Source organism: Chiloscyllium plagiosum, unplaced genomic scaffold (assembly GCF_037043375.1).
Source record: "Chiloscyllium plagiosum isolate Xiang-an unplaced genomic scaffold, Cpla_swu_hap1 HiC_scaffold_38, whole genome shotgun sequence".
In the NCBI taxonomy this organism is placed as follows: Eukaryota; Metazoa; Chordata; class Chondrichthyes; order Orectolobiformes; family Hemiscylliidae; genus Chiloscyllium; species Chiloscyllium plagiosum.
Window position 1 is genome coordinate 74,323,183 of NW_028270176.1, and position 9,603 is coordinate 74,332,785.

Consider the following 9,603-nt stretch of genomic DNA (forward strand, 5'->3'; position numbering starts at 1 on the left):
CTGGTTTGTGAAAATAAATGTCCTTCTCCTGCTCCTGTATATCAGGCTCCAGCAGTTGTGTGCTCTCCTGCTGCTTCTATGGAATAGTACTGAGGGACTTAATGGCCTCTTCACTTTCCTTCCAGTTTCTGTTAACTGAAAACGTTTTTCATGATTATGTATATCTTCAAAATCTGAAGGATGCATTTGCGTTCTTTTTTACTGAAGGTAATTGAGCAAACAGGTTGACTCTTGGTGTATTTGTATGGCAGATTAAGGAAGGCCAATATGCCACAGGTTCGAGGGGCTGAATAACCTCCTCCTCTCCCTATATAAAGGATGTGAGAGGCTGAATGGCCTCCTCCTGCCCCTCATTAACAGGCTTGAGAGGCTCAATGCCTCCCTCTTGTTAGCCATAACATTCTCGAGAGGCTACACGATCGATTCCTCTTCCTCTGCAGGGGAAACGAGAGGATGAATAGACTCCGTCATCCCTTTGTAGTTACAGCATCTGGGTATGCAACATGAACAACAAATGAAGCAGGGGCTGCAGAAAAGGGTAGCTCTGAAACCACGGTGAAACCACGGGGAAAGGGATCTACTGCATCCACTCCCGGTTTTCCAAGAACAGCTTCCCAACTGCACCTAACCAAGGAACAGAGTGTGAGGACACGCTGATTGAACAAGGTGCTGGTCACAGAGCGGTGTCACCCCCTTCAACATGACTTGCAGCTTCACAACAAGGTGGCACCGTGCTGCCAGTGGCTATTAGGGTCAAATTTTCAGTCAGCCCGTATGATCTCCAAATTTCTAGGCAGGAGTGAGTTATATATCCATCATCTCCTAATGTGTCGCCATCAATGTGATCATTCGTTGACAGAGGATATGTATAATGAAAGACAGGAATACGATGTTTTCTGCTTAGCAGTAAGCTGACGGGTGTATCCTTTTTTTCCCAGTTTCACGGGATTCGCAATAGTGCACATGGCTCTGCGGGGTCCCCATGTCAATGGGGAGAGGTAGAGGAACTGAAGAAGTTCTCACTCCATTAACGTTGCAGTGTTTCCATGCACCTTATATCATGTTGGTGAATACCTGCTCTCCTAGCAGCAACCAGCACCTCTTCATTTAGAAGCAGTCAGCTATTCCCATCGTCATCGGGTCTATATGTAGATAGAATGGACTCTAGGATAAAGGCCGTACCTTTGATACACGCTGCAAATCGCCCTCCACAAGCCACTCCAAACCGCCAACCGACTACATCAAAATACCCCTTGTGCAGTGAGAGAAATGGAACCACTGGAAACATCAGGGAACAGACTAACAGGGAGATGGAGTAATACTTCTGATGTCTTAACAGATAAGAACATGGTCTAACACTAATTCTGGCTTTCTCTTTCCATTTCAGTAACATACCATCTTCCAATTCCTCTGAAAAAAACACCACAGCTCACATAACATGTCACATCCCACTTGCAAAACTATTATCCATTATCTTTACATGTCTAGAAACGTTTGCAGACGCTCCAACTTCTCTTATTTATTTAATTTTCTTTGTCTCTTCGTGTCATCACCAATATCCTTACAGTATACGATAATAACAGCCACAAAACCAGAATTTGCTGGAAAAACTCCGTACATCTGTCAGAATCTGTACCAAAATATCAAATTTACCATTTCCAGAACAGAAGACAGTGAATAGTAGTCGAACTAAAGTATTCTTCCTGGAAGTCAGTGTGGTGTTCCACAGGGCTATGTTCTTGGGCCTCTACTCTTTGTGCTGCTCCTGCATTATGCGAATAAACTTTACCTTTGCATGTACGGTTTAAGAATATCCAGCACCTCAGGGTGATGCCTTTTTGGGTCTGGAGCTCTCAGGATTGTGGCACTGTGTGTGCATGCCTTCCCAGAGTTTTGTGTCTATGTGCTTGGGCTACTCAGCTTTACATCTCTGTGCGTCCAGGCGTTCTAAGCATTGTTCCCCTGTGGGTGCGTGCCTCCTCGGGATTGTGTCTCTCTTGGTCATAGCCTCCTCTGGATTGTGTCTCTTTTGATCTCGGCGTTCTCAGGAGAGTTTCTCTCTGGTTCAGGACCTTCTGAGAGTTGCATCTCTGTGGATCCGGGCTTTTCAGGAATGTGTCTCTGTGGTTTCAGGTCTACTGAGCATTTTTCTCCGTGGGTCCCTATCTTCTCAGGATTATGTCGATGTAGGTTCAGGATTTCTCAAGTTTGTATCCCTGTGGTTCAGGCCTTTTCAGGGTTGTGTCTCTGTGAGTCTGGGCTTTCACAGGATTATATGTCTGTGTTTCTGGGCTGACTCAGTTTTATGTCTCTGTGCGACTGTGCCTTCAGCACTTTGCCTTTGTGCGTCCGAGCCTTCTCAGGATTGTGTCTCTGTGGGCCGAGGCTTTTTCAGAGTTGTGTCTGTGGTGGCCCTTATCTTCCCAGGATTATGTTCATGTGTCTCCGGGCCTTCTCAGGGTTGTGTCTCTGTGGTTCTATGCTCAGAATTCTATGCCTGTGAGTCCATGTCTACTCACGTTTATGTTTCTTTTAATTCGGGCTTTCTCAAGATTGTGTCTTTGTGCGTCCGGGCTTTTCAGGATTGTGTACCTGTGTGGCTGGGCCTTCTCATTATTATTTATCCGTGGGCTCAGGCCTTCTCAGGATTGTGTCTCCGTAGGTGCATATCCTCTGAGTGTTTTGTCTCGTGGTCTTTATCTTCGCAGGGTTATGTTCATGGTGGTGTGGGCTTTTTCAGTGATGTGTCTCTATGGGTCTGAGCCTTCTCAAGGTTGTTTCTCTGTGGTTGCCTATCTTCTCAGTTTTGTGTCTCTATGGGTTAGGGCCTTTTCAGATTTTGTTGCCTGTGAGTCCTGGGCTTCTCAATGTTGTGTCTCTGTGTACTGTACCTTCTTGAAATGGAGTCATTTCTGCTCTGATTCGGGTAAACACAGTGTTGAGTTGCAGCGGGACTGGATTCGTGCCCCGATTCTAGCAGTTGTGTTCCATCCAGCGGCATGTCAGTCATTCTGCTCTGAGCCTGCAAATCCAATATTGTTAGTTCTGTGATCTAGAAGACCACAGGATCCAGAGCCCTGTTATTAGATTTAAAACCACACCAGTAATAATTTTTATGCAGTTAGAGTTTCGGTTTAAAACTTGTGAATGAATATCAGAAATGTGAGAATAAGATCTGCTGTAGAGATTGAGGAAGGAGTCATCCAGTGTCGATGCCATTCTTGACACCAGACTCCCATTGTTCATATTTAAAATGATTGTTACCATGTGTGATCTGTCTCGAACAGTAATCCCATCACAAAGCACCCACCCACCCACACACAAATGGCACCCATGCACAGATCCCCGATCTTCAAACATGCCCTCACACAGACTAAGATACACCTCCACATTAACACACCACGTCACAGAGACCCCTCCACAAACACGGCCACCACATGAACACACTGCTTCAAACAGACCCCCCCACAAACACAGTATACTGCCTCACACAGACCACCCCCCACGCACAGCGCCCCCGACAGACAGCCACCCCTGACACATTTCCATCACAGACACCTGCACACAGCCCCCAAGCACGGCCTCCCACATTCACAGCTACGCTACATAAACAGCTACCCCAAACATGGCTCCTTCACACACACACACACAGCCGATGCATAAACATGCAGGCCGTCTACACACAGTCCACACAAAGTCCCCACACGCACAAGCCCCTCACTCACAACACCCACTCGCATTGTCACCCCCACACACGTACACCACACAAGCACAGCTCCCTTGCACACACAACACACACACAGCCCCCTCACACAAAGACCACCAAAACACCTACAGCCCCTTTATATATATCCCCCTCACACGCAGACAGCTCCCCCAGAAACGCCACAGACACAGCACCACTCACACATAGAGCCAACTCACATAGCTCCCATTGAATTGTTGCCCAGACTCGCATACAAACCCTCCACACAACCACTCCATGCACACCCCACACATACATACATCTCCCACACACTGTCCTCGTACACACTACCAAAAAAAGGCCCACAATACACTGCTGCCCACGTGCCGAAATCCCCATACACACACAGCACACCCAAACACACCACACACAGAATTACACCACACTCTCACGCACCCCCCAAAAAAAGACCCAGTACAGACATCCCACACAGTCACACATATCACTCCCACAAGCACAGAACACCGCCACCCAGAGCGCCCCACACAGACATACAGACCCCACTCTCACACAAACACTGCCCCCATCACACACTTTCCCCCTCACACAATGACCCCAAGGCACACAGCCACCACATTCTCAAAGACACCCAATACAGACACTCCCGCACAAACAAACTCCCCCACAGATAACCACCCCCAACACACACAGCCCTCCACACACACAACCCCCTATTTACACACACCTCCCCACCAACCCCCACACACAGTGTCCCTCACACATGGCTACCTGCACACATACAGTCCCGTCACACACAGCTCCCTTCACACATACACAGACCCACAAAACATACACCGCCCATAAAACAGAGCCCCTCAACACACGGACCCCCACACACAGGCACCCGACAGACGCAGCTCCCCATGCACACATCCCCCCAAACAGCCCCCTACATTCACAACTCCACCACAATTATAGTCCCCATTCACAACCCTACACAAGTGTCCCCTAAAACAGAGCATCGCCATACCCATCCAGCTTCACCACATCCGCACTGCCTCCCCAACCATACACACAGCTCATAGCCCCAGTAACCATATAGTTCCCATTATCACTTAACTCCAACACACCCCGCACACCCACACTCATGCCATTCACATGCACACAGCGGTGCAACACACACACAGCCCCCCACATCCACACAAACCCCCACACACTGCACACTCATGCTGCCAAACAAATATGCACACACACGCCATATGCCTATGCACGTATCTATACACACACGCTCACTCACATACTCAAATACACACACGCCCATACACACATACCCCGCATATTCCGACACAAACACACCCATACATCTAGATGAACACCCTCACAAACCCCGAGACTCATACCCACATACTCAAGACCCACACACGCTATGCACAGCTCTCACTTCTGGGTTGTAATCCTGTCCCAGTTTATAGTGTCCAGGCTGGCACTGTCAAGCAAATTCATAATTTGATGCAATGAAACATTTCAGCTGACCTGTCAATACCTTAATGAAATGTCCTCATTCTTGTGATGTGCAACTTCCAGGATCTCACTGCTACAGTTATTCCCACTTCCTGTACTGTTCAACATGTTTCCACAAAATGGTGTCAGTTGATTACTGTCTCTCTCAATGTTTCATGTTTCATACGGCATGGAACTTTTCCATGGAGTCCAGATATTCTATATTAATCTAGTCCCATTTGCCTGTACTTGGCACATATTCCTCAAAACGCTTCGTATTCCTGTACCCATCCAAATGAATTTTAAATGATATAATTGTACCAGCCTCCACACTTCATCTGGCAGTTCATGCATCACTGTTTATGTAGACAAGTTGTCCCTTTGGTCCTTTTTAAAGCTTGCCCCTCTCACCCTAAGAATAAGCCACCTAGCTCTGTATGCACCCAACACAGGGAAGACAAATTGCCTATTTACCTATTGCATGCCCCTCCTGATTTTGTAGAATTCGTTAATGTCACTTCTCAGCGTCTGACGGTCCAGAGAAAACAAATACATCCAACTCAGCCACTGCTTACAGCTCAAACCGTCCAAACCTGGCAACATTCTTGTAAATCTTTTCTGAAGCTGTTCAAGTTTCACAACATTGTACCGATATTTGGAGACCAGAATGCACACAGTATTCCAAAATTGGCCTAACCAATGTCCTGTGCGGACTGAACATGACCACACAACCCCCATCCTGCATGCCCAGAACAATGAAGGAAAGGATGCCAAACACCTTCTTCACTATCCTATCTCCCCGACTCCAGTAACAAGGAACTAAGAACCTGCACTTCATTGTCGCTTTGATCAGCAGGAATCCTCAGGAACTTACTATTCTGTGCATATGTTCTGTCCTGGTTTGCCTTTACAAAACGCAGCACCTCACATTCTTTTTTCTAAGTTAGGCTCCATCTGCCACTTCTCTGTCCATTTGAGCATCTTAGGACCTGCTGCGCTTTTCCAGCAACACATTTTCAGCTCTGATCTCCAGCATCTACAGTCCTCACTTTCTCCCATTGGAGCATCTCATTAAGATACTATTGTGCTCCTACTTAACCTTCTTCGCAGTCTACTACACCTTCAATTTTGGTGTCATCAGCAAACTTGCTAATTTTACCTTCTATGCTCAAATCGAAATCTTTCCTATGAATGACGAAAAGCAGTGGACCCGGAATCGAAATTTGTGGCACACCTGTAGTCACAGGTGTCCAGTCTGAAAAGCGATCCTACACCACCACAGTCTGTCATCTACCTTCGAGACAGTGCTGCTGTAAATGGCTAGTTTCTACTGTAGTCCATGTGATCTAACCTTGCTAACTACTACTGAGGGACTTGTCGAACGCCTTACTGCTTACCATACAGACAACTGGTTCGTGTGTATGCATGTGTGTGTGTGAGAGAGAGAGTGACATTATGTGTGTGTGTATGTGTGTTTGCCTGTGTGTCTATGTGTGTTTGCTTGTGTGTGTGTGTGTGTGTGTATGTCTGCATGGAAATCGTTCTGGCATGTCCATGCCAGATTTCTAAGAACAGCTTTGCAAGCTATACCTAGCCCTGGAGCAGAGTGTGAGGGCATCCTGATTGAACAAGAACGTGGCCGTCGATCATTCTCACCTCCTCCAACGCGACCTACAGCTTCACATCAGCGAGAGAACGGTGCTGTCAGTGGCTGATAGGGCCACTGTTTAATTCAGCTTCTATGAATCTGAACTTCACAGGCAGGAATTTGTGACATATTCATCATCTCCCAGTATGGCGAAATCAAGGTGACTATTCAGTGACGGTGTATATATGGTTTCTCCTGAATAGGGAGCTGTCGGGTGTATCCTTGTTTTCGATGTATAGTGGGATTCCCGATGGTGTGCATGGCTCTGCGGGATCGCAGTATCAATGGGGAAAGATAGAGGCACTGAAGGAACTCTCACTCCATTAATGTTACAGTGTGCTCATGCACAGTACAACATGGTGGAGAATATCCATTGTCCTCGTAACATTCTGAGGCTCTTTATTCAGAAGCAGTCAGCCATTCCCATCGTCTTCGGGTCTCCACGTAGAAAGAAAGAATGGCGTATCGGAAAAAAGGCTCAAAACACTATCCATTTTACGACTCGCCACTGCCAACCATGCGTATCAACATACCGCATGCACACCTTGAGAAATGGGGTCACTGGGAACATTAGGGAGTAGACTATCAGGGAGATGGAACAACACTTCCCAAGTCTGAACGGGTCAGAGTGAACCCTCCAGTACATTCAGCATCACTAAGTCCTGTAATGTCCGTCCGTTTGTGTAACATAGAGCATTTTATTCTTCCTGAAAAATTCACAGGTTCGCAGTTACCCACATTAAATTCCACTGGCCAAGTTGTTGTCCATTGCTTATCCAAGTGGAGATTCCCTACCTCCTCTTCATAACTTAATTTCCTACCTCTCTTGGTTAGAATACATTGGTTCCATTCATCGAAAACGTTAACATTGTTTGCAAATATTTGATGCCCCAGCACTGGTTACTGTGTCGTTTCAATCGTTAATTTGTGTTATTTATCCCTAATTTATCGCTGTTCCCGGCTCAGTCCTCCCCATATTTCTATGTAGCAGCTTTAGAAGGCTGAATGCTCCCTTCAATTCCTTGTGTAACATGTATGAGCGTTTAAAAGACCTGCTCCAATTTCTGAGTAACAGGCTTGAATGTCTGAATGGTCTCATTCGGTTCTCGTGTAAAACACTTGATGGGCTGAATGACCTGATAAAGTATAAGTGCAGTTGTAAATGCTGCTGAACGTATTGGAACCATATCTGAACAGCCCACTGACTTTATGATGGCACTGATGCTGCAGCTGCTGATAGACCACAGTGATTCATAGATGCCAAGTTTCTATTTGCATGGTCTTTTTGACGTATGTCCTGCTTCTCATGAGGTAATATTGCATAACACAGTGGGCAGCATTTTCAATATGAGGCTAAGATTTTCCCTCTGCCAGGACGGTGTCTTGGCTGCTACCACAGATACTGTTTGGGAGAAATTAATCTGTGAAATTTAGTTTGCTGAGAATGAAACCCTCTTGTTGGTTCCCCCATCACTTCCTACAGGCTAGGTGCTGTATTTTGAGGCCTCGCCCTACTCAGTCAGTCGCTGGCCTGTGGAGACACGCTTGGTGATGGACATTGAATTCCCGCATGCAGAATACGTTCTATGTTCTTGTCACCATCATTGCTGCCTCGATGTCATTTTCATCATCGAGGGAAAATGAGTTATCACCTCGGGGTGGTGTGGAGGACAGTAGATGTTAATATTTAGGCGATTCCCTTGACAATCTGTGATCTGCTGCCATGACGCTTCACGGGTTCTGAAATCAATGTTGGGGATTTCCAAGGTAACTCATTTCCTGCCAGCATAACGCGGTGTCCCCACCACTGGTGGGTCTGTCTTGCTGGTGGGACAGGATATACCCAGGGCTTGTGGGGGGGGGGGGGGGGGTGTGGGGGGGTGGGGGGTGGGCGAGGGGTGAGGTGGAGGAGTCATGAAACGTTACACATCAGTCTTATTCTGTGAGAATGACGATTTCAGACATTTTGTCTGACCTGTCAATTGAAAAATACAGCTTACAATAATGGGTTAAAAAGCTAATTGAAAGGAACTTTATCTAACGTATGTTGTATTCTCAAAACAGACTGAGGGAATCAATAAATACATTGAGTGAAATGGGCATGATTTAATGACATTATTGAGACATGACTACAGGGTGATCGATATTCGTAACTGAATATCCAGAACATTTTTACACCTGGGAGTGTTAGACAGAACTAAACATTAGCTTGGAAGATACAGCTGAATAGGTGATGGCATCTGCCTTTTCAATAAAGATGATTGTGCATAACAGTTTTCAGCTATTTTCTTTCTGTTATTCATTTTGTGTACAAAGTATCAGTTAAGTTCAGATTGGGGAAATATTTCCACCGTGAGGCCGAGTCGGTCTCACCAGCCCTAATGGGCAGAAGGGCCTTTGTGATGTGGGTCTTTGTGATTTCATCACATTCTGTACCTGATATTCTACGGAACATTCCATACCCGACATTCCTCAGAACACTCTGTATCTGACATTCTCCGGAACTTTCTATCATGACATTATTTGTGAACGCCCAAACTTCAGTGAATTGAATGAAATAGAAGTTTTCGAGGGAAGAGATCCCGTTCCAAGGAAATGGAGATACTATTCCGAGATCCCCTCATTCAGTTAAAGGTTTGAAAATGTTTTCCCTGTGTTTACATTTCTTTACGACAGAGGGTCCACCACAATTCCAAATAAAAGACAGAGATTTCCAAACTCTGCTTGTCTTCAAGGAACTGGGAGAGAATGCTTCAGGACAGCAACGTTT